At 47.5% G+C, this 19,863-nt stretch overlaps 21 non-coding genes across 21 annotated transcripts; all 21 read left to right on the top strand.

Annotated features, from left to right (window-relative positions):
- Positions 1-1,937: 1,937 nt before the first annotated feature.
- Positions 1,938-2,009, top strand: TRNAD-GUC (transfer RNA aspartic acid (anticodon GUC)). Its single transcript has one exon. It is a non-coding gene; the product is annotated as a tRNA-Asp (tRNA).
- Positions 2,010-3,105: 1,096 nt separating this feature from the next.
- Positions 3,106-3,177, top strand: TRNAD-GUC (transfer RNA aspartic acid (anticodon GUC)). Its single transcript has one exon. It is a non-coding gene; the product is annotated as a tRNA-Asp (tRNA).
- A 513-nt stretch (positions 3,178-3,690) lies between these two features.
- On the top strand, positions 3,691-3,762 carry TRNAD-GUC (transfer RNA aspartic acid (anticodon GUC)). Its single transcript has one exon. It is a non-coding gene; the product is annotated as a tRNA-Asp (tRNA).
- Positions 3,763-3,986: 224 nt separating this feature from the next.
- On the top strand, positions 3,987-4,058 carry TRNAD-GUC (transfer RNA aspartic acid (anticodon GUC)). The gene has a single exon. It is a non-coding gene; the product is annotated as a tRNA-Asp (tRNA).
- A 1,088-nt stretch (positions 4,059-5,146) lies between these two features.
- On the top strand, positions 5,147-5,218 carry TRNAD-GUC (transfer RNA aspartic acid (anticodon GUC)). The gene has a single exon. It is a non-coding gene; the product is annotated as a tRNA-Asp (tRNA).
- A 1,976-nt stretch (positions 5,219-7,194) lies between these two features.
- On the top strand, positions 7,195-7,266 carry TRNAD-GUC (transfer RNA aspartic acid (anticodon GUC)). Its single transcript has one exon. It is a non-coding gene; the product is annotated as a tRNA-Asp (tRNA).
- A 513-nt stretch (positions 7,267-7,779) lies between these two features.
- Positions 7,780-7,851, top strand: TRNAD-GUC (transfer RNA aspartic acid (anticodon GUC)). The gene has a single exon. It is a non-coding gene; the product is annotated as a tRNA-Asp (tRNA).
- A 514-nt stretch (positions 7,852-8,365) lies between these two features.
- Positions 8,366-8,437, top strand: TRNAD-GUC (transfer RNA aspartic acid (anticodon GUC)). The gene has a single exon. It is a non-coding gene; the product is annotated as a tRNA-Asp (tRNA).
- Positions 8,438-8,661: 224 nt separating this feature from the next.
- TRNAD-GUC (transfer RNA aspartic acid (anticodon GUC)) lies at positions 8,662-8,733 on the top strand. Its single transcript has one exon. It is a non-coding gene; the product is annotated as a tRNA-Asp (tRNA).
- An 805-nt stretch (positions 8,734-9,538) lies between these two features.
- TRNAD-GUC (transfer RNA aspartic acid (anticodon GUC)) lies at positions 9,539-9,610 on the top strand. Its single transcript has one exon. It is a non-coding gene; the product is annotated as a tRNA-Asp (tRNA).
- A 519-nt stretch (positions 9,611-10,129) lies between these two features.
- Positions 10,130-10,201, top strand: TRNAD-GUC (transfer RNA aspartic acid (anticodon GUC)). The gene has a single exon. It is a non-coding gene; the product is annotated as a tRNA-Asp (tRNA).
- Positions 10,202-11,882: 1,681 nt separating this feature from the next.
- TRNAD-GUC (transfer RNA aspartic acid (anticodon GUC)) lies at positions 11,883-11,954 on the top strand. Its single transcript has one exon. It is a non-coding gene; the product is annotated as a tRNA-Asp (tRNA).
- Positions 11,955-12,177: 223 nt separating this feature from the next.
- On the top strand, positions 12,178-12,249 carry TRNAD-GUC (transfer RNA aspartic acid (anticodon GUC)). The gene has a single exon. It is a non-coding gene; the product is annotated as a tRNA-Asp (tRNA).
- Positions 12,250-12,758: 509 nt separating this feature from the next.
- Positions 12,759-12,830, top strand: TRNAD-GUC (transfer RNA aspartic acid (anticodon GUC)). The gene has a single exon. It is a non-coding gene; the product is annotated as a tRNA-Asp (tRNA).
- A 1,096-nt stretch (positions 12,831-13,926) lies between these two features.
- TRNAD-GUC (transfer RNA aspartic acid (anticodon GUC)) lies at positions 13,927-13,998 on the top strand. Its single transcript has one exon. It is a non-coding gene; the product is annotated as a tRNA-Asp (tRNA).
- Positions 13,999-14,511: 513 nt separating this feature from the next.
- On the top strand, positions 14,512-14,583 carry TRNAD-GUC (transfer RNA aspartic acid (anticodon GUC)). The gene has a single exon. It is a non-coding gene; the product is annotated as a tRNA-Asp (tRNA).
- Positions 14,584-14,807: 224 nt separating this feature from the next.
- TRNAD-GUC (transfer RNA aspartic acid (anticodon GUC)) lies at positions 14,808-14,879 on the top strand. The gene has a single exon. It is a non-coding gene; the product is annotated as a tRNA-Asp (tRNA).
- Positions 14,880-15,965: 1,086 nt separating this feature from the next.
- TRNAD-GUC (transfer RNA aspartic acid (anticodon GUC)) lies at positions 15,966-16,037 on the top strand. The gene has a single exon. It is a non-coding gene; the product is annotated as a tRNA-Asp (tRNA).
- Positions 16,038-18,014: 1,977 nt separating this feature from the next.
- On the top strand, positions 18,015-18,086 carry TRNAD-GUC (transfer RNA aspartic acid (anticodon GUC)). Its single transcript has one exon. It is a non-coding gene; the product is annotated as a tRNA-Asp (tRNA).
- A 1,096-nt stretch (positions 18,087-19,182) lies between these two features.
- TRNAD-GUC (transfer RNA aspartic acid (anticodon GUC)) lies at positions 19,183-19,254 on the top strand. Its single transcript has one exon. It is a non-coding gene; the product is annotated as a tRNA-Asp (tRNA).
- A 513-nt stretch (positions 19,255-19,767) lies between these two features.
- TRNAD-GUC (transfer RNA aspartic acid (anticodon GUC)) lies at positions 19,768-19,839 on the top strand. The gene has a single exon. It is a non-coding gene; the product is annotated as a tRNA-Asp (tRNA).
- The last annotated feature ends 24 nt before the right edge of the window (positions 19,840-19,863 follow it).

The following is a 19,863-nucleotide window of genomic DNA, read 5'->3' as shown; positions in this document are numbered from 1 at the left end:
CACTACTATACCAATCGGCAAAATAATCTTCGTTCTCTCCATCTCCTCCAGAGTAAGCTAATATAATGGGGAAGCTCTAGCGCCAGGTGTCTTTGTTTTTTTTCCTCTCCCACTGAAACAGTCATGTCAAGCTAGAGTTGTGATCTCGCAGACAACACCCTCGTGTCTGCCGTGCATGCACATATCCTCGTTAGTATAGTGGTTAGTATCCCCGCCAGTCACGCGGGAGACCGGGGTTCGATTCTCCGACGGGGAGCAGTAATTTTTTAGTTACCATAGGGTGGAAATTGAACCTGCACTGCTATACCATTCGGCAAAATAATCTTCGTTTTCTCCGTCTCCTCCAGAGTAAGCTAATATAATGTGGAAGCTCTAGCGCCAAGTGTCTTTGTTTTTTTTCCTCTCCCACTGAAACAGTCATGTCAAGCTAGAGTTGTGATCTCGCAGACAATACAGTCGTGTCGGCCGTGCACGCGCATATCCTCGTTAGTATAGTTGCCAGTATCCCCGCCTGTCACGCGGGACACCGGGGTTCGATTCCCCGACGGGGAGCAGTAATCTTTTAGTTATCATAGGGTGGAAGTTCAACCTGCACTAATATACAATCGGCAAAATAATCTTCGTTTTCTCCATCTCCTCCAGAGTAAGCTAATATAAAAAGGAAGCTCTAGCGCCAGGTATCTGTTTTTTTTCTCTCCCACTGAAACAGTCGTGTCAAGCTAGAGTGTTGATCTCGCAGACAACACCGTCGTGTCTGCCGTCATGCGCATATCCTCGTTAGTATAGTTGTCAGTATCCCTGCCTGTCACGCGGGAGACCGGGGTTTAATTCCCCGACGGGGAGCAGTATTTTTTAGTTACCATAGGGTGGAAATTCAACCTGCACTAATATATCATTCGGCAAATTAATCTTCGTTTTCTCCATCTCCCCCAGAGTAAGCTAATAAAATGGGGAAGCTCTAGCGCCAGGTGTTTTTTTTCTCTCCCACTGAAACAGTCATGTCAAGCTAGAGTTGTGATCTCGCTGACAACACCGTCGTGTCTTCCGTGCATACACATATCCTCCTTAGTATAGTGGTCAGTATCCCCGCCTGTCACGCGGGAGACCGGAGTTCGATTCCCCAACGGGGAGCAGTAATTTTTTAGTTACCATAGGGTGGAAATCTAACCTGCACTGCTATAGCAATCGGCAAAATAATCTTCGTTCTCTCCATCTCCTCCAGAGTAAGCTAATATAATGGGGAAGCTCTAGCGCCAGGTGTCTGTTTTTTTCCTCTCCCACTGAAACAGTCATGTCTAGCTAGAGTTGTGATCTCGCTGACAGCACCGTCGTGTCTGCCGTGCATGCGCATATCCTCGTTAGTATAGCGGTCAGTATCTTCGCCTGTCACGTGGGAGACCGGGGTTCGATTCCCCGATGGGCAGCAGTAATTTTTTAGTTTCCATAGGTTGGAAATTGAACCTGCACTGCTATACCATTCGGCAAAATAATCTTCGTTCTCTCCATCTCCTCCAGAGTAAGATAATATAATGTGGAAGCTCTAGCGCCAGGTGTCTTGGTTTTTTTCCTCTCCCACTGAAACGGTCATGTCAAGCTAGAGTTGTGATCTCGCTGACAACACCGTCGTGTCTGCCGTGCATGCGCAAATCCTCAATAGTATAGTTGTCAGTATCCCCACCTGTCACGCGGGAGACCGGGGTTCGATTCCCCGACGGGGAGCAGTAATTTTTAAGTTACCATAGTGTGGAAATTCAACCTGCACTAATATATCATTCGGCAAAATAATCTTCGTTTTCTCAGTCTCCCCCAAAATAAGCTAATATAATGGGGAAGCTCTTGCGCCAGGTGTTTTTTTTTCTGTCTCACTGAAAAAGTCATGTCAAGTGAGAGTTGTGATCTCGCTGACAACACCGTCGTGTCTGCCGTGCATGCGCATATCCTCGTTAGTATAGTGGTCAGTATTCCCGCCTGTCACGCGGGAGACGGGGGTTCGATTCCCCAACGGGGAGCAGTAATTTTTTAGTTACCATAGGGTGGAAATCTAACCTGCACTGCTATAGCAATCGGCAAAATAATCTTCGTTCTCTCCATCTCCTCCAGAGTAAGCTAATATAATGGGGAAGCTCTAGCGCCAGGTGTCTGTTTTTTTCCTCTCCCACTGAAACAGTCATGTCTAGCTAGAGTTGTGATCTCGCTGACAGCACCGTCGTGTCTGCCGTGCATGCGCATATCCTCGTTAGTATAGCGGTCAGTATCTTCGCCTGTCACGTGGGAGACCGGGGTTCGATTCCCCGATGGGCAGCAGTAATTTTTTAGTTTCCATAGGTTGGAAATTGAACCTGCACTGCTATACCATTCGGCAAAATAATCTTCGTTCTCTCCATCTCCTCCAGAGTAAGATAATATAATGTGGAAGCTCTAGCGCCAGGTGTCTTGGTTTTTTTCCTCTCCCACTGAAACGGTCATGTCAAGCTAGAGTTGTGATCTCGCAGACAATACCGTCGTGTCTGCCGTGCATGCGCATATCCTCGTTAGTATAGTGCTCAGTATCCCCGCCTGTCACGCGGGAGACAAAGGTTCGATTCCCCGACGGGGAACAGTAATTTTTTTGTTACCATAGGGTGGAAATTGAACCTGCACTGCTATACCATTCGGCAAAATGATCTTCGTTTACTCCATCTCCTCCAGAGTAAGCTAATATAATGGAGAAGCTCTAGTGCCAGGTGTCTGTTTTTTTCTCTCCCACTGAAACAGTCGTGTCAAGCTAGAGTGTTGATCTCGCAGACAACACCGTCGTGTCTGCCGTCATGCGCATATCCTCGTTAGTATAGTGGTCAGTTTCCCTGCCTGTCACGCGGGAGACCGGGGTTTAATTCCCCGACGGGGAGCAGTAATTTTTTAGTTACCACAGGGTGGAAATTCAACGTGCACTAATATATCATTCGGCAAAAATATTTTCGTTTTCTCCATCTCCCCCAGAGTAAGCTAATATAAAGGGGAAGCTCTAGCGCCAGGTGTTTTTTTTCTGTCCCACTGAAAAAGTTATGTCAAGCAAGAGTTGTGATCTCGCTGACAACACCGTCGTGTCTGCCGTGCATGCGCATATCCTCGTTAGTATAGTGGTCAGTATCCCCGCCTGTCACGCGGGACACCGGGGTTCGATTCCCCGACGGGGAGCAGTAATTTTTTAGTTACCATAGGGTGGAAATTGAACTTGCACTGCTATACCATTCGGCAAAATGATCTTCGTTTACTCCATCTCCTCCAGAGTAAGCTAATATAATGGAGAAGCTCTAGTGCCAGGTGTCTGTTTTTTTTCTCTCCCACTGAAACAGTCGTGTCAAGCTAGAGGGTTGATCTCACAGACAACACCGTCGTGTCTGCCGTCATGCGCATATCCTCGTTAGTATAGTGGTCAGTATCCCTGCCTGTCACGCGGGAGACCGGGGTTTAATCCTCCGACGGGGAGCAGTAATTTTTTAGTTACCATAGGGTGGAAATTCAACCTGCACTAATATATCATTCGGCAAAATAATCTTCGTTTTCTCCATCTCCCCCAGAGTAAGCTAATATAATGGGGAAGCTCTAGCGCCAGGTGTCTGTTTTTTTCCTCTCCCACTGAAACAGTCATGTCTAGCTAGAGTTGTGATCTCGCTGACAGCACCGTCGTGTCTGCCGTGCATGCGCATATCCTCGTTGGTATAGTGGTCAGTATCCCCGCCTGTCACGCGGGAGACCGGGGTTCGATTCCCCAACGGGGAGCAGTATTTTTTTAGTTACCATAGGGTGGAAATTGAACCTGCACTGCTATACCAATCGGCAAAATAATCTTAGTTCTCTCCATCTCCTCCAGAGTAAGCTAATATAATGGGGAAACTCTAGCGCCACGTGTCTTTGTTTTTTTTCCTCTCCCACTGAAACAGTCATGTCAAGCTAGAGTTGTGATCTCGCTGACAACACCGTCGTGTCTTCCGTGCATACACATATCCTCGTTAGTATAGTGGTCAGAATCCCCGCCTGTCACGCGGGAGACCGGGGTTCGATTCCCCGACGGGGAGCAGTACTTTTTTAGTTACCATAGGGTGGAAATTGAACCTGCACTACTATACCAATCGGCAAAATAATCTTCGTTCTCTCCATCTCCTTCAGAGTAAGCTAATATAAAGGAAAAGCTCTAGCGCCAGGTATCTGCTTTTTTTCTCTCCCACTGAAACAGTCGTGTCAAGCTAGAGTGTTGATATCGCAGACAAAACCGTCGTGTCTGCCGTCATGCGCATATCCTCGTTAGTATAGTGGTCAGTATCCCTGCCTGTCACGCAGGAGACCGGGGTTTAATTCCCGGACGGGGAGCAGTAATTTTTTAGTTACCACAGGGTGGAAATTTAACGTGCACTAATATATCATTCGGCAAAATATACTTCGTTTTCTCCATCTCCCCCAGAGTAAGCCAATATAATTGGGAAGCTCTAGCGCCAGGTGTTTTTTTTCTCTCCCACTGAAAAAGTCATGTCAAGCGAGAGTTGTGATCTCGCTGACAACACCGTCGTGTCTGCCGTGCATGTGCATATCCTCGTTGGTATAGTGGTCAGTATCCCCGCCTGTCTCGCGGGAGAGCGGGGTTCGATTTCCCGACGGGGAGCAGTAATTTTTTAGTTACCATAGGGTGGAAATATAACCTGCACTGCTATACCAATCGGCAAAATAATCTTCGTTCCTTCCATATCCTCCAGAGTAAGCTAATATAATGGGGAAGCTCTAGGGCCAGGTGTTTTTCTGTGCCACTGAAACAGTCACGCCAAGCTAGAGTTGTGATATCGCTGACAAGACCGTCGTGTCTGCAGTGCATGCGCATATCCTCGTTAGTATAGTGGTCAGTATCCCCGCCTGTCACGCGGGAGAACGGGGTTTAATTCCCCGACGGGGAGCAGTAATTTTTTAGTTACCATAAGGTGGAAATTGAACTTGCACTGCTATACCATTCGGCAAAATGATCTTCGTTTACTCCATCTCCTCCAGAGTAAGCTAATATAATGGAGAAGCTCTAGTGCCAGGTGTCTGTTTTTTTTCTCTCCCACTGAAACAGTCGTGTCAAGCTAGAGGGTTGATCTCGCAGACAACACCGTCGTGTCTTCCGTGCATACACATATCCTCGTTAGTATAGTGGTCAGTATCCCCGCCTGTCACGCGGGAGACCGGGGTTCGATTCCCCGACGGGGAGCAGTACTTTTTTAGTTACCATAGGGTGGAAATTGAACCTGCACTACTATACCAATCGGCAAAATAATCTTCGTTCTCTCCATCTCCTCCAGAGTAAGCTAATATAATGGGGAAGCTCTAGCGCCAGGTGTCTTTGTTTTTTTTCCTCTCCCACTGAAACAGTCATGTCAAGCTAGAGTTGTGATCTCGCAGACAACACCCTCGTGTCTGCCGTGCATGCACATATCCTCGTTAGTATAGTGGTTAGTATCCCCGCCAGTCACGCGGGAGACCGGGGTTCGATTCTCCGACGGGGAGCAGTAATTTTTTAGTTACCATAGGGTGGAAATTGAACCTGCACTGCTATACCATTCGGCAAAATAATCTTCGTTTTCTCCGTCTCCTCCAGAGTAAGCTAATATAATGTGGAAGCTCTAGCGCCAAGTGTCTTTGTTTTTTTTCCTCTCCCACTGAAACAGTCATGTCAAGCTAGAGTTGTGATCTCGCAGACAATACAGTCGTGTCGGCCGTGCACGCGCATATCCTCGTTAGTATAGTTGCCAGTATCCCCGCCTGTCACGCGGGACACCGGGGTTCGATTCCCCGACGGGGAGCAGTAATCTTTTAGTTATCATAGGGTGGAAGTTCAACCTGCACTAATATACAATCGGCAAAATAATCTTCGTTTTCTCCATCTCCTCCAGAGTAAGCTAATATAAAAAGGAAGCTCTAGCGCCAGGTATCTGTTTTTTTTCTCTCCCACTGAAACAGTCGTGTCAAGCTAGAGTGTTGATCTCGCAGACAACACCGTCGTGTCTGCCGTCATGCGCATATCCTCGTTAGTATAGTTGTCAGTATCCCTGCCTGTCACGCGGGAGACCGGGGTTTAATTCCCCGACGGGGAGCAGTATTTTTTAGTTACCATAGGGTGGAAATTCAACCTGCACTAATATATCATTCGGCAAATTAATCTTCGTTTTCTCCATCTCCCCCAGAGTAAGCTAATAAAATGGGGAAGCTCTAGCGCCAGGTGTTTTTTTTCTCTCCCACTGAAACAGTCATGTCAAGCTAGAGTTGTGATCTCGCTGACAACACCGTCGTGTCTTCCGTGCATACACATATCCTCCTTAGTATAGTGGTCAGTATCCCCGCCTGTCACGCGGGAGACCGGAGTTCGATTCCCCGACGGGGAGCAGTAATTTTTTAGTTACCATAGGGTGGAAATTGAACCTGCACTGCTATACCATTCGGCAAAATAATCTTTGTTTCTCCGTCTCCTCCAGAGTAAGCTAATATAATGTGGAAGCTCTAGCGCCAGGTCTCTTTGTTTTTTTTCCTCTCCCACTGAAACAGTCATGTCAAGCGAGAGTTGTGATCTCGCAGACAATACCGTCGTGTCTGCCGTGCATGCGCATATCCTCGTTAGTATTGTGGCCACTATCCCCGCCTGTCACGCGGGAGGCCGGGGTTCGATTCCCCGACGGGGAGCAGTAATCTTTTAGTTACCATAGGGTGGAAATTCAACCTGCTCTAATATACAATCGGCAAGATAATCTTCGTTTTCTCCATCTCCTCCTGAGTAAGCTAATATAAAGGGGAAGCTCTAGCGCCAGGTATCTGTTTTTTTTTCTCTCCCACTGAAACAGTCGTGTCAAGCTAGAGTGTTGATATCACAGACAACACCGTCGTGTCTGCCGTCATGCGCATATCCTCGTTAGTATAGTGGTCAGTATCCCTGCCTGTCACGCGGGAGACCGGGGTTTAATTCCCGGACGGGGAGCAGTAATTTTTTAGTTACCACAGGGTGGAAATTCAACGTGCACAAATATATCATTCGGCAAAATAATCTTCGTTTTCTCCATCTTCCCCAGAGTAAGCGAATATAATGGGGAAGCTCTAGCGCCAGGTGTTTTTTTTTCTGTCCCACCTAAAAAGTCATGTCAAGCGAGAGTTGTGATCTCGCTGACAACACCGTCGTGTCTGCCGTGCATGCGCATATCCTCGTTGGTATAGTGGTCAGTATCCCCGCCTGTCACGCGGGAGACCGGGGTTCGATTCCCCGACGGGGAGAAGTAATTTTTTAGTTACCATAGGTTGGAAATTGAACCTGCACTGCTATACCAATCGGCAAAATAATCTTCGTTCTCTCCATCTCCTCCAGAGTAAGCTAATATAATGGGGAAGCTCTAGCGCCAGGTGTCTTTGTTTTTTTTCTCTCCCACTGAAACAGTCGTGTCAAGTTAGAGTGTTGATCTCGCAGACAACACCGTCGTGTCTGCCGTCATGCGCATATCCTCGTTAGTATAGTGGTCAGTATCCCTGCCTGTCACGCGGGAGACCGGGGTTTAATTCCCGGACGGGGAGCAGTAATTTTTTAGTTACCACAGGGTGGAAATTGAACCTGCAGTACTATACCAATCGGCAAAATAATCTTCGTTCTCTCCATCTCCTTCAGAGTAAGCTAATATAAAGGGGAAGCTCTAGCGCCAGATATCTGTTTTTTTTTCTCCCACTGAAACAGTCGTGTCAAGCTAGAGTGTTGATATCGCAGACAACACCGTCGTGTCTGCCGTCATGCGCATATCCTCGTTAGTATAGTGGTCAGTATCCCCGCCTGTCACGCGGGACACCGGGGTTCGATTCCCCGACGGGGAGCAGTAATTTTTTAGTTACCATAAGGTGGAAATTGAACTTGCACTGCTATACCATTCGGCAAAATGATCTTCGTTTACTCCATCTCCTCCAGAGTAAGCTAATATAATGGAGAAGCTCTAGTGCCAGGTGTCTGTTTTTTTTCTCTCCCACTGAAACAGTCGTGTCAAGCTAGAGGGTTGATCTCGCAGACAACACCGTCGTGTCTGCCGTCATGCGCATATCCTCGTTAGTATAGTGGTCAGTATCCCTGCCTGTCACGCGGGAGACCGGGGTTTAATCCTCCGACGGGGAGCAGTAATTTTTTAGTTACCATAGGGTGGAAATTCAACCTGCACTAATATATCATTCGGCAAAATAATCTTCGTTTTCTCCATCTCCCCCAGAGTAAGCTAATATAATGGGGAAGCTCTAGCGCCAGGTGTCTGTTTTTTTTCCTCTCCCACTGAAACAGTCATGTCTAGCTAGAGTTGTGATCTCGCTGACAGCACCGTCGTGTCTGCCGTGCATGCGCATATCCTCGTTGGTATAGTGGTCAGTATCCCCGCCTGTCACGCGGGAGACCGGGGTTCGATTCCCCAACGGGGAGCAGTATTTTTTTAGTTACCATAGGGTGGAAATTGAACCTGCACTGCTATACCAATCGGCAAAATATTCTTAGTTCTCTCCATCTCCTCCAGAGTAAGCTAATATAATGGGGAAACTCTAGCGCCACGTGTCTTTGTTTTTTTTCCTCTCCCACTGAAACAGTCATGTCAAGCTAGAGTTGTGATCTCGCTGACAACACCGTCGTGTCTTCCGTGCATACACATATCCTCGTTAGTATAGTGGTCAGAATCCCCGCCTGTCACGCGGGAGACCGGGGTTCGATTCCCCGACGGGGAGCAGTACTTTTTTAGTTACCATAGGGTGGAAATTCAACCTGCACTAATATATCATTCGGCAAATTAATCTTCGTTTTCTCCATCTCCCCCAGAGTAAGCTAATAAAATGGGGAAGCTCTAGCGCCAGGTGTTTTTTTTCTCTCCCACTGAAACAGTCATGTCAAGCTAGAGTTGTGATCTCGCTGACAACACCGTCGTGTCTTCCGTGCATACACATATCCTCCTTAGTATAGTGGTCAGTATCCCCGCCTGTCACGCGGGAGACCGGAGTTCGATTCCCCGACGGGGAGCAGTAATTTTTTAGTTACCATAGGGTGGAAATTGAACCTGCACTGCTATACCATTCGGCAAAATAATCTTTGTTTCTCCGTCTCCTCCAGAGTAAGCTAATATAATGTGGAAGCTCTAGCGCCAGGTCTCTTTGTTTTTTTTCCTCTCCCACTGAAACAGTCATGTCAAGCGAGAGTTGTGATCTCGCAGACAATACCGTCGTGTCTGCCGTGCATGCGCATATCCTCGTTAGTATTGTGGCCACTATCCCCGCCTGTCACGCGGGAGGCCGGGGTTCGATTCCCCGACGGGGAGCAGTAATCTTTTAGTTACCATAGGGTGGAAATTCAACCTGCTCTAATATACAATCGGCAAGATAATCTTCGTTTTCTCCATCTCCTCCTGAGTAAGCTAATATAAAGGGGAAGCTCTAGCGCCAGGTATCTGTTTTTTTTTTCTCTCCCACTGAAACAGTCGTGTCAAGCTAGAGTGTTGATATCACAGACAACACCGTCGTGTCTGCCGTCATGCGCATATCCTCGTTAGTATAGTGGTCAGAATCCCCGCCTGTCACGCGGGAGACCGGGGTTCGATTCCCCGACGGGGAGCAGTACTTTTTTAGTTACCATAGGGTGGAAATTCAACCTGCACTAATATATCATTCGGCAAATTAATCTTCGTTTTCTCCATCTCCCCCAGAGTAAGCTAATATAATGTGGAAGCTCTAGCGCCAGGTCTCTTTGTTTTTTTTCCTCTCCCACTGAAACAGTCATGTCAAGCGAGAGTTGTGATCTCGCAGACAATACCGTCGTGTCTGCCGTGCATGCGCATATCCTCGTTAGTATTGTGGCCACTATCCCCGCCTGTCACGCGGGAGGCCGGGGTTCGATTCCCCGACGGGGAGCAGTAATCTTTTAGTTACCATAGGGTGGAAATTCAACCTGCTCTAATATACAATCGGCAAGATAATCTTAGTTCTCTCCATCTCCTCCAGAGTAAGCTAATATAATGGGGAAACTCTAGCGCCACGTGTCTTTGTTTTTTTTCCTCTCCCACTGAAACAGTCATGTCAAGCTAGAGTTGTGATCTCGCTGACAACACCGTCGTGTCTTCCGTGCATACACATATCCTCGTTAGTATAGTGGTCAGAATCCCCGCCTGTCACGCGGGAGACCGGGGTTCGATTCCCCGACGGGGAGCAGTACTTTTTTAGTTACCATAGGGTGGAAATTCAACCTGCACTAATATATCATTCGGCAAATTAATCTTCGTTTTCTCCATCTCCCCCAGAGTAAGCTAATAAAATGGGGAAGCTCTAGCGCCAGGTGTTTTTTTTCTCTCCCACTGAAACAGTCATGTCAAGCTAGAGTTGTGATCTCGCTGACAACACCGTCGTGTCTTCCGTGCATACACATATCCTCCTTAGTATAGTGGTCAGTATCCCTGCCTGTCACGCGGGAGACCGGGGTTTAATTCCCCGACGGGGAGCACTACTTTCTTAGTTACCATAGGGTGGAAATTGAACCTGCACTGCTATACCAATTGGCAAAATAATCTTCGTTTTCTCCATCTCCTCCAGAGTAAGCTAATATAATGGGGAAACTCTAGCGCCAGGAGTCTTTGTTTTTTTCCTCTCCCACTGAAACAGTCATGTCAAGCTAGAGTTGTGATCTCGCAGACAATACCGTCGTGTCTGCCGTGCATGCGCATATCCTCGTTAGTATAGTGGTCAGTATCCCCGCCTGTCACGCGGGAGACCGGGGTTCGATTTCCCAGCGGGAAGCAGTAATTTTTTAGTTACCATAGGGTGGAAATTGAACCTGCACTGCTATACCAATCGGCAAAATAATCTTCGTTCTCTCCATCTCCTCCAGAGTAAGCTAATATAATGGGGAAACTCTAGCGCCAGGAGTCTTTGTTTTTTTCCTCTCCCACTGAAACAGTCATGTCAAGCTAGAGTTGTGATCTCGCAGACAACACCGTCGTGTCTGCCGTGCATGCGCATATCCTCGTTAGTATAGTGGTCAGTATCCCCGCCTGTCACGCGGGAGACCGGGGTTCGATTTCCCAACGGGAAGCAGTAATTTTTTAGTTACCATAGGGTGGAAATTGAACCTGCACTGCTATACCAATCGGCAAAATAATCTTCGTTCTCTCCATCTTCTCCAGAGTAAGCTAATATAATGGGGAAACTCTAGCGCCAGGAGTCTTTGTTTTTTTCCTCTCCCACTGAAACAGTCATGTCAAGCTAGAGTTGTGATCTCGCAGACAACACCGTCGTGTCTGCCGTGCATGCGCATATCCTCGTTAGTATAGTGGTCAGTATCCCCGCCTGTCACGCGGGAGACCGGGGTTCGATTTCCCAACGGGAAGCAGTAATTTTTTAGTTACCATAGGGTGGAAATTGAACCTGCACTGCTATACCAATCGGCAAAATAATCTTCGTTTTCTCCATCTCCCCCAGAGTAAGCTAAGAAAATGGGGAAGCTCTAGCGCAAGGTGTTTTTTTTCCTCTCCCACTGAAACAGTCGTGTCAAGCTAGAGTGTTGATATCACAGACAACACCGTCGTGTCTGCCGTCATGCGCATATCCTCGTTAGTATAGTGGTCAGTATCCCTGCCTGTCACGCGGGAGACCGGGGTTCAATTCCCGGACGGGGAGCAGTAATTTTTTAGTTACCACAGGGTGGAAATTCAACGTGCACAAATATATCATTCGGCAAAATAGTCTTCGTTTTCTCCATCTTCCCCAGAGTAAGCGAATATAATGGGGAAGCTCTAGCGCCAGGTGTTTTTTTTTCTGTCCCACTTAAAAAGTCATGTCAAGCGAGAGTTCTGATCTCGCTGACAACACCGTCGTGTCTGCCGTGCATGCGCATATCCTCGTTGGTATAGTGGTCAGTATCCCCGCCTGTCACGCGGGAGACCGGGGTTCGATTCCCCGACGGGGAGAAGTAATTTTTTAGTTACCATAGGTTGGAAATTGAACCTGCACTGCTATACCAATCGGCAAAATAATCTTCGTTCTCTCCATCTCCTCCAGAGTAAGCTAATATAATGGGGAAGCTCTAGCGCCAGGTGTTTTTGTTTTTTTCCTCTCCCACTGAAACAGTCATTTCAAGCTAGAGTTGTGATCTCGCAGACAATACCGTCGTGTCTGCCATGCATGCGCATATCCTCGTTAGTATAGTGGTCAGCATCCCCGCCTGTCACGCGGGAGACCGGGGTTCGATTCCCCGACGGGGAGCAGTAATCTTTTAGTTACCATAGGGTGGAAATTCAACCTGCACTAATATACCATTCGGCAAAATAATCTTCGTTTACTCCATCTCCTCCAGAGTAAGCTAATATAATGGAGAAGCTCTAGCGCCAGGTGTTCTTTTTTTCTGTCCCACTGAAACAGTCATGTCAAGCTAGAGTTGTGATCTCGCTGACAACACCGTCGTGTCTGCCGTGCATGCGCAAATCCTCAATAGTATAGTTGTCAGTATCCCCACCTGTCACGCGGGAGACCGGGGTTCGATTCCCCGACGGGGAGCAGTAATTTTTAAGTTACCATAGTGTGGAAATTCAACCTGCACTAATATATCATTCGGCAAAATAATCTTCGTTTTCTCAGTCTCCCCCAAAATAAGCTAATATAATGGGGAAGCTCTTGCGCCAGGTGTTTTTTTTTCTGTCTCACTGAAAAAGTCATGTCAAGTGAGAGTTGTGATCTCGCTGACAACACCGTCGTGTCTGCCGTGCATGCGCATATCCTCGTTAGTATAGTGGTCAGTATTCCCGCCTGTCACGCGGGAGACGGGGGTTCGATTCCCCAACGGGGAGCAGTAATTTTTTAGTTACCATAGGGTGGAAATCTAACCTGCACTGCTATAGCAATCGGCAAAATAATCTTCGTTCTCTCCATCTCCTCCAGAGTAAGCTAATATAATGGGGAAGCTCTAGCGCCAGGTGTCTGTTTTTTTCCTCTCCCACTGAAACAGTCATGTCTAGCTAGAGTTGTGATCTCGCTGACAGCACCGTCGTGTCTGCCGTGCATGCGCATATCCTCGTTAGTATAGCGGTCAGTATCTTCGCCTGTCACGTGGGAGACCGGGGTTCGATTCCCCGATGGGCAGCAGTAATTTTTTAGTTTCCATAGGTTGGAAATTGAACCTGCACTGCTATACCATTCGGCAAAATAATCTTCGTTCTCTCCATCTCCTCCAGAGTAAGATGATATAATGTGGAAGCTCTAGCGCCAGGTGTCTTGGTTTTTTTCCTCTCCCACTGAAACGGTCATGTCAAGCTAGAGTTGTGATCTCGCAGACAATACCGTCGTGTCTGCCGTGCATGCGCATATCCTCGTTAGTATAGTGCTCAGTATCCCCGCCTGTCACGCGGGAGACAAAGGTTCGATTCCCCGACGGGGAACAGTAATTTTTTTGTTACCATAGGGTGGAAATTGAACCTGCACTGCTATACCATTCGGCAAAATGATCTTCGTTTACTCCATCTCCTCCAGAGTAAGCTAATATAATGGAGAAGCTCTAGTGCCAGGTGTCTGTTTTTTTCTCTCCCACTGAAACAGTCGTGTCAAGCTAGAGTGTTGATCTCGCAGACAACACCGTCGTGTCTGCCGTCATGCGCATATCCTCGTTAGTATAGTGGTCAGTTTCCCTGCCTGTCACGCGGGAGACCGGGGTTTAATTCCCCGACGGGGAGCAGTAATTTTTTAGTTACCACAGGGTGGAAATTCAACGTGCACTAATATATCATTCGGCAAAAATATTTTCGTTTTCTCCATCTCCCCCAGAGTAAGCTAATATAAAGGGGAAGCTCTAGCGCCAGGTGTTTTTTTTCTGTCCCACTGAAAAAGTTATGTCAAGCAAGAGTTGTGATCTCGCTGACAACACCGTCGTGTCTGCCGTGCATGCGCATATCCTCGTTAGTATAGTGGTCAGTATCCCCGCCTGTCACGCGGGACACCGGGGTTCGATTCCCCGACGGGGAGCAGTAATTTTTTAGTTACCATAGGGTGGAAATTGAACTTGCACTGCTATACCATTCGGCAAAATGATCTTCGTTTACTCCATCTCCTCCAGAGTAAGCTAATATAATGGAGAAGCTCTAGTGCCAGGTGTCTGTTTTTTTTCTCTCCCACTGAAACAGTCGTGTCAAGCTAGAGGGTTGATCTCACAGACAACACCGTCGTGTCTGCCGTCATGCGCATATCCTCGTTAGTATAGTGGTCAGTATCCCTGCCTGTCACGCGGGAGACCGGGGTTTAATCCTCCGACGGGGAGCAGTAATTTTTTAGTTACCATAGGGTGGAAATTCAACCTGCACTAATATATCATTCGGCAAAATAATCTTCGTTTTCTCCATCTCCCCCAGAGTAAGCTAATATAATGGGGAAGCTCTAGCGCCAGGTGTCTGTTTTTTTCCTCTCCCACTGAAACAGTCATGTCTAGCTAGAGTTGTGATCTCGCTGACAGCACCGTCGTGTCTGCCGTGCATGCGCATATCCTCGTTGGTATAGTGGTCAGTATCCCCGCCTGTCACGCGGGAGACCGGGGTTCGATTCCCCAACGGGGAGCAGTATTTTTTTAGTTACCATAGGGTGGAAATTGAACCTGCACTGCTATACCAATCGGCAAAATAATCTTAGTTCTCTCCATCTCCTCCAGAGTAAGCTAATATAATGGGGAAACTCTAGCGCCACGTGTCTTTGTTTTTTTTCCTCTCCCACTGAAACAGTCATGTCAAGCTAGAGTTGTGATCTCGCTGACAACACCGTCGTGTCTTCCGTGCATACACATATCCTCGTTAGTATAGTGGTCAGAATCCCCGCCTGTCACGCGGGAGACCGGGGTTCGATTCCCCGACGGGGAGCAGTACTTTTTTAGTTACCATAGGGTGGAAATTGAACCTGCACTACTATACCAATCGGCAAAATAATCTTCGTTCTCTCCATCTCCTTCAGAGTAAGCTAATATAAAGGAAAAGCTCTAGCGCCAGGTATCTGCTTTTTTTCTCTCCCACTGAAACAGTCGTGTCAAGCTAGAGTGTTGATATCGCAGACAACACCGTCGTGTCTGCCGTCATGCGCATATCCTCGTTAGTATAGTGGTCAGTATCCCTGCCTGTCACGCAGGAGACCGGGGTTTAATTCCCGGACGGGGAGCAGTAATTTTTTAGTTACCACAGGGTGGAAATTTAACGTGCACTAATATATCATTCGGCAAAATATACTTCGTTTTCTCCATCTCCCCCAGAGTAAGCCAATATAATTGGGAAGCTCTAGCGCCAGGTGTTTTTTTTCTCTCCCACTGAAAAAGTCATGTCAAGCGAGAGTTGTGATCTCGCTGACAACACCGTCGTGTCTGCCGTGCATGTGCATATCCTCGTTGGTATAGTGGTCAGTATCCCCGCCTGTCTCGCGGGAGAGCGGGGTTCGATTTCCCGACGGGGAGCAGTAATTTTTTAGTTACCATAGGGTGGAAATATAACCTGCACTGCTATACCAATCGGCAAAATAATCTTCGTTCCTTCCATATCCTCCAGAGTAAGCTAATATAATGGGGAAGCTCTAGGGCCAGGTGTTTTTCTGTGCCACTGAAACAGTCACGCCAAGCTAGAGTTGTGATATCGCTGACAAGACCGTCGTGTCTGCAGTGCATGCGCATATCCTCGTTAGTATAGTGGTCAGTATCCCCGCCTGTCACGCGGGAGAACGGGGTTTAATTCCCCGACAGGGAGCAGTAATTTTTTAGTTACCATAGGGTGGAAATTCAACCTGCACTAATATATCATTCGGCAAAATAATCTTCGTTTTCTCCATGTCCTCCAGAATAAGCTAATATAATGGGGAAGCTCTAGCGCAAGGTGTTCTTTTTTTCTGTCCCACTGAAACAGTCATGTCAAGCTTGAGTTGTGATCTCGCTGACAACACCGTCGTGTCTTCCGTGCATACACATATCCTCGTTAGTATAGTGGTCAGTATCCCCGCCTGTCACGCGGGAGACCGGGGTTCGATTCCCCGACGGGGAGCAGTACTTTTTTAGTTACCATAGGGTGGAAATTGAACCTGCACTACTATACCAATCGGCAAAATAATCTTCGTTCTCTCCATCTCCTCCAGAGTAAGCTAATATAATGGGGAAGCTCTAGCGCCAGGTGTCTTTGTTTTTTTTCCTCTCCCACTGAAACAGTCATGTCAAGCTAGAGTTGTGATCTCGCAGACAACACCCTCGTGTCTGCCGTGCATGCACATATCCTCGTTAGTATAGTGGTTAGTATCCCCGCCAGTCACGCGGGAGACCGGGGTTCGATTCTCCGACGGGGAGCAGTAATTTTTTAGTTACCATAGGGTGGAAATTGAACCTGCACTGCTATACCATTCGGCAAAATAATCTTCGTTTTCTCCGTCTCCTCCAGAGTAAGCTAATATAATGTGGAAGCTCTAGCGCCAAGTGTCTTTGTTTTTTTTCCTCTCCCACTGAAACAGTCATGTCAAGCTAGAGTTGTGATCTCGCAGACAATACAGTCGTGTCGGCCGTGCACGCGCATATCCTCGTTAGTATAGTTGCCAGTATCCCCGCCTGTCACGCGGGACACCGGGGTTCGATTCCCCGACGGGGAGCAGTAATCTTTTAGTTATCATAGGGTGGAAGTTCAACCTGCACTAATATACAATCGGCAAAATAATCTTCGTTTTCTCCATCTCCTCCAGAGTAAGCTAATATAAAAAGGAAGCTCTAGCGCCAGGTATCTGTTTTTTTTCTCTCCCACTGAAACAGTCGTGTCAAGCTAGAGTGTTGATCTCGCAGACAACACCGTCGTGTCTGCCGTCATGCGCATATCCTCGTTAGTATAGTTGTCAGTATCCCTGCCTGTCACGCGGGAGACCGGGGTTTAATTCCCCGACGGGGAGCAGTATTTTTTAGTTACCATAGGGTGGAAATTCAACCTGCACTAATATATCATTCGGCAAATTAATCTTCGTTTTCTCCATCTCCCCCAGAGTAAGCTAATAAAATGGGGAAGCTCTAGCGCCAGGTGTTTTTTTTCTCTCCCACTGAAACAGTCATGTCAAGCTAGAGTTGTGATCTCGCTGACAACACCGTCGTGTCTTCCGTGCATACACATATCCTCCTTAGTATAGTGGTCAGTATCCCCGCCTGTCACGCGGGAGACCGGAGTTCGATTCCCCAACGGGGAGCAGTAATTTTTTAGTTACCATAGGGTGGAAATCTAACCTGCACTGCTATAGCAATCGGCAAAATAATCTTCGTTCTCTCCATCTCCTCCAGAGTAAGCTAATATAATGGGGAAGCTCTAGCGCCAGGTGTCTGTTTTTTTCCTCTCCCACTGAAACAGTCATGTCTAGCTAGAGTTGTGATCTCGCTGACAGCACCGTCGTGTCTGCCGTGCATGCGCATATCCTCGTTAGTATAGCGGTCAGTATCTTCGCCTGTCACGTGGGAGACCGGGGTTCGATTCCCCGATGGGCAGCAGTAATTTTTTAGTTTCCATAGGTTGGAAATTGAACCTGCACTGCTATACCATTCGGCAAAATAATCTTCGTTCTCTCCATCTCCTCCAGAGTAAGATAATATAATGTGGAAGCTCTAGCGCCAGGTGTCTTGGTTTTTTTCCTCTCCCACTGAAACGGTCATGTCAAGCTAGAGTTGTGATCTCGCTGACAACACCGTCGTGTCTGCCGTGCATGCGCAAATCCTCAATAGTATAGTTGTCAGTATCCCCACCTGTCACGCGGGAGACCGGGGTTCGATTCCCCGACGGGGAGCAGTAATTTTTAAGTTACCATAGTGTGGAAATTCAACCTGCACTAATATATCATTCGGCAAAATAATCTTCGTTTTCTCAGTCTCCCCCAAAATAAGCTAATATAATGGGGAAGCTCTTGCGCCAGGTGTTTTTTTTTCTGTCTCACTGAAAAAGTCATGTCAAGTGAGAGTTGTGATCTCGCTGACAACACCGTCGTGTCTGCCGTGCATGCGCATATCCTCGTTAGTATAGTGGTCAGTATTCCCGCCTGTCACGCGGGAGACGGGGGTTCGATTCCCCAACGGGGAGCAGTAATTTTTTAGTTACCATAGGGTGGAAATCTAACCTGCACTGCTATAGCAATCGGCAAAATAATCTTCGTTCTCTCCATCTCCTCCAGAGTAAGCTAATATAATGGGGAAGCTCTAGCGCCAGGTGTCTGTTTTTTTCCTCTCCCACTGAAACAGTCATGTCTAGCTAGAGTTGTGATCTCGCTGACAGCACCGTCGTGTCTGCCGTGCATGCGCATATCCTCGTTAGTATAGCGGTCAGTATCTTCGCCTGTCACGTGGGAGACCGGGGTTCGATTCCCCGATGGGCAGCAGTAATTTTTTAGTTTCCATAGGTTGGAAATTGAACCTGCACTGCTATACCATTCGGCAAAATAATCTTCGTTCTCTCCATCTCCTCCAGAGTAAGATAATATAATGTGGAAGCTCTAGCGCCAGGTGTCTTGGTTTTTTTCCTCTCCCACTGAAACGGTCATGTCAAGCTAGAGTTGTGATCTCGCAGACAATACCGTCGTGTCTGCCGTGCATGCGCATATCCTCGTTAGTATAGTGCTCAGTATCCCCGCCTGTCACGCGGGAGACAAAGGTTCGATTCCCCGACGGGGAACAGTAATTTTTTTGTTACCATAGGGTGGAAATTGAACCTGCACTGCTATACCATTCGGCAAAATGATCTTCGTTTACTCCATCTCCTCCAGAGTAAGCTAATATAATGGAGAAGCTCTAGTGCCAGGTGTCTGTTTTTTTCTCTCCCACTGAAACAGTCGTGTCAAGCTAGAGTGTTGATCTCGCAGACAACACCGTCGTGTCTGCCGTCATGCGCATATCCTCGTTAGTATAGTGGTCAGTTTCCCTGCCTGTCACGCGGGAGACCGGGGTTTAATTCCCCGACGGGGAGCAGTAATTTTTTAGTTACCACAGGGTGGAAATTCAACGTGCACTAATATATCATTCGGCAAAAATATTTTCGTTTTCTCCATCTCCCCCAGAGTAAGCTAATATAAAGGGGAAGCTCTAGCGCCAGGTGTTTTTTTTCTGTCCCACTGAAAAAGTTATGTCAAGCAAGAGTTGTGATCTCGCTGACAACACCGTCGTGTCTGCCGTGCATGCGCATATCCTCGTTAGTATAGTGGTCAGTATCCCCGCCTGTCACGCGGGACACCGGGGTTCGATTCCCCGACGGGGAGCAGTAATTTTTTAGTTACCATAGGGTGGAAATTGAACTTGCACTGCTATACCATTCGGCAAAATGATCTTCGTTTACTCCATCTCCTCCAGAGTAAGCTAATATAATGGAGAAGCTCTAGTGCCAGGTGTCTGTTTTTTTTCTCTCCCACTGAAACAGTCGTGTCAAGCTAGAGGGTTGATCTCACAGACAACACCGTCGTGTCTGCCGTCATGCGCATATCCTCGTTAGTATAGTGGTCAGTATCCCTGCCTGTCACGCGGGAGACCGGGGTTTAATCCTCCGACGGGGAGCAGTAATTTTTTAGTTACCATAGGGTGGAAATTCAACCTGCACTAATATATCATTCGGCAAAATAATCTTCGTTTTCTCCATCTCCCCCAGAGTAAGCTAATATAATGGGGAAGCTCTAGCGCCAGGTGTCTGTTTTTTTCCTCTCCCACTGAAACAGTCATGTCTAGCTAGAGTTGTGATCTCGCTGACAGCACCGTCGTGTCTGCCGTGCATGCGCATATCCTCGTTGGTATAGTGGTCAGTATCCCCGCCTGTCACGCGGGAGACCGGGGTTCGATTCCCCAACGGGGAGCAGTATTTTTTTAGTTACCATAGG

The sequence above is a fragment of the Rhipicephalus microplus genome, chromosome 9 (assembly GCF_043290135.1).
Source record: "Rhipicephalus microplus isolate Deutch F79 chromosome 9, USDA_Rmic, whole genome shotgun sequence".
Classification (NCBI taxonomy): Eukaryota; Metazoa; Arthropoda; class Arachnida; order Ixodida; family Ixodidae; genus Rhipicephalus; species Rhipicephalus microplus.
This window is presented reverse-complemented; position numbering and strand designations above follow the sequence as displayed.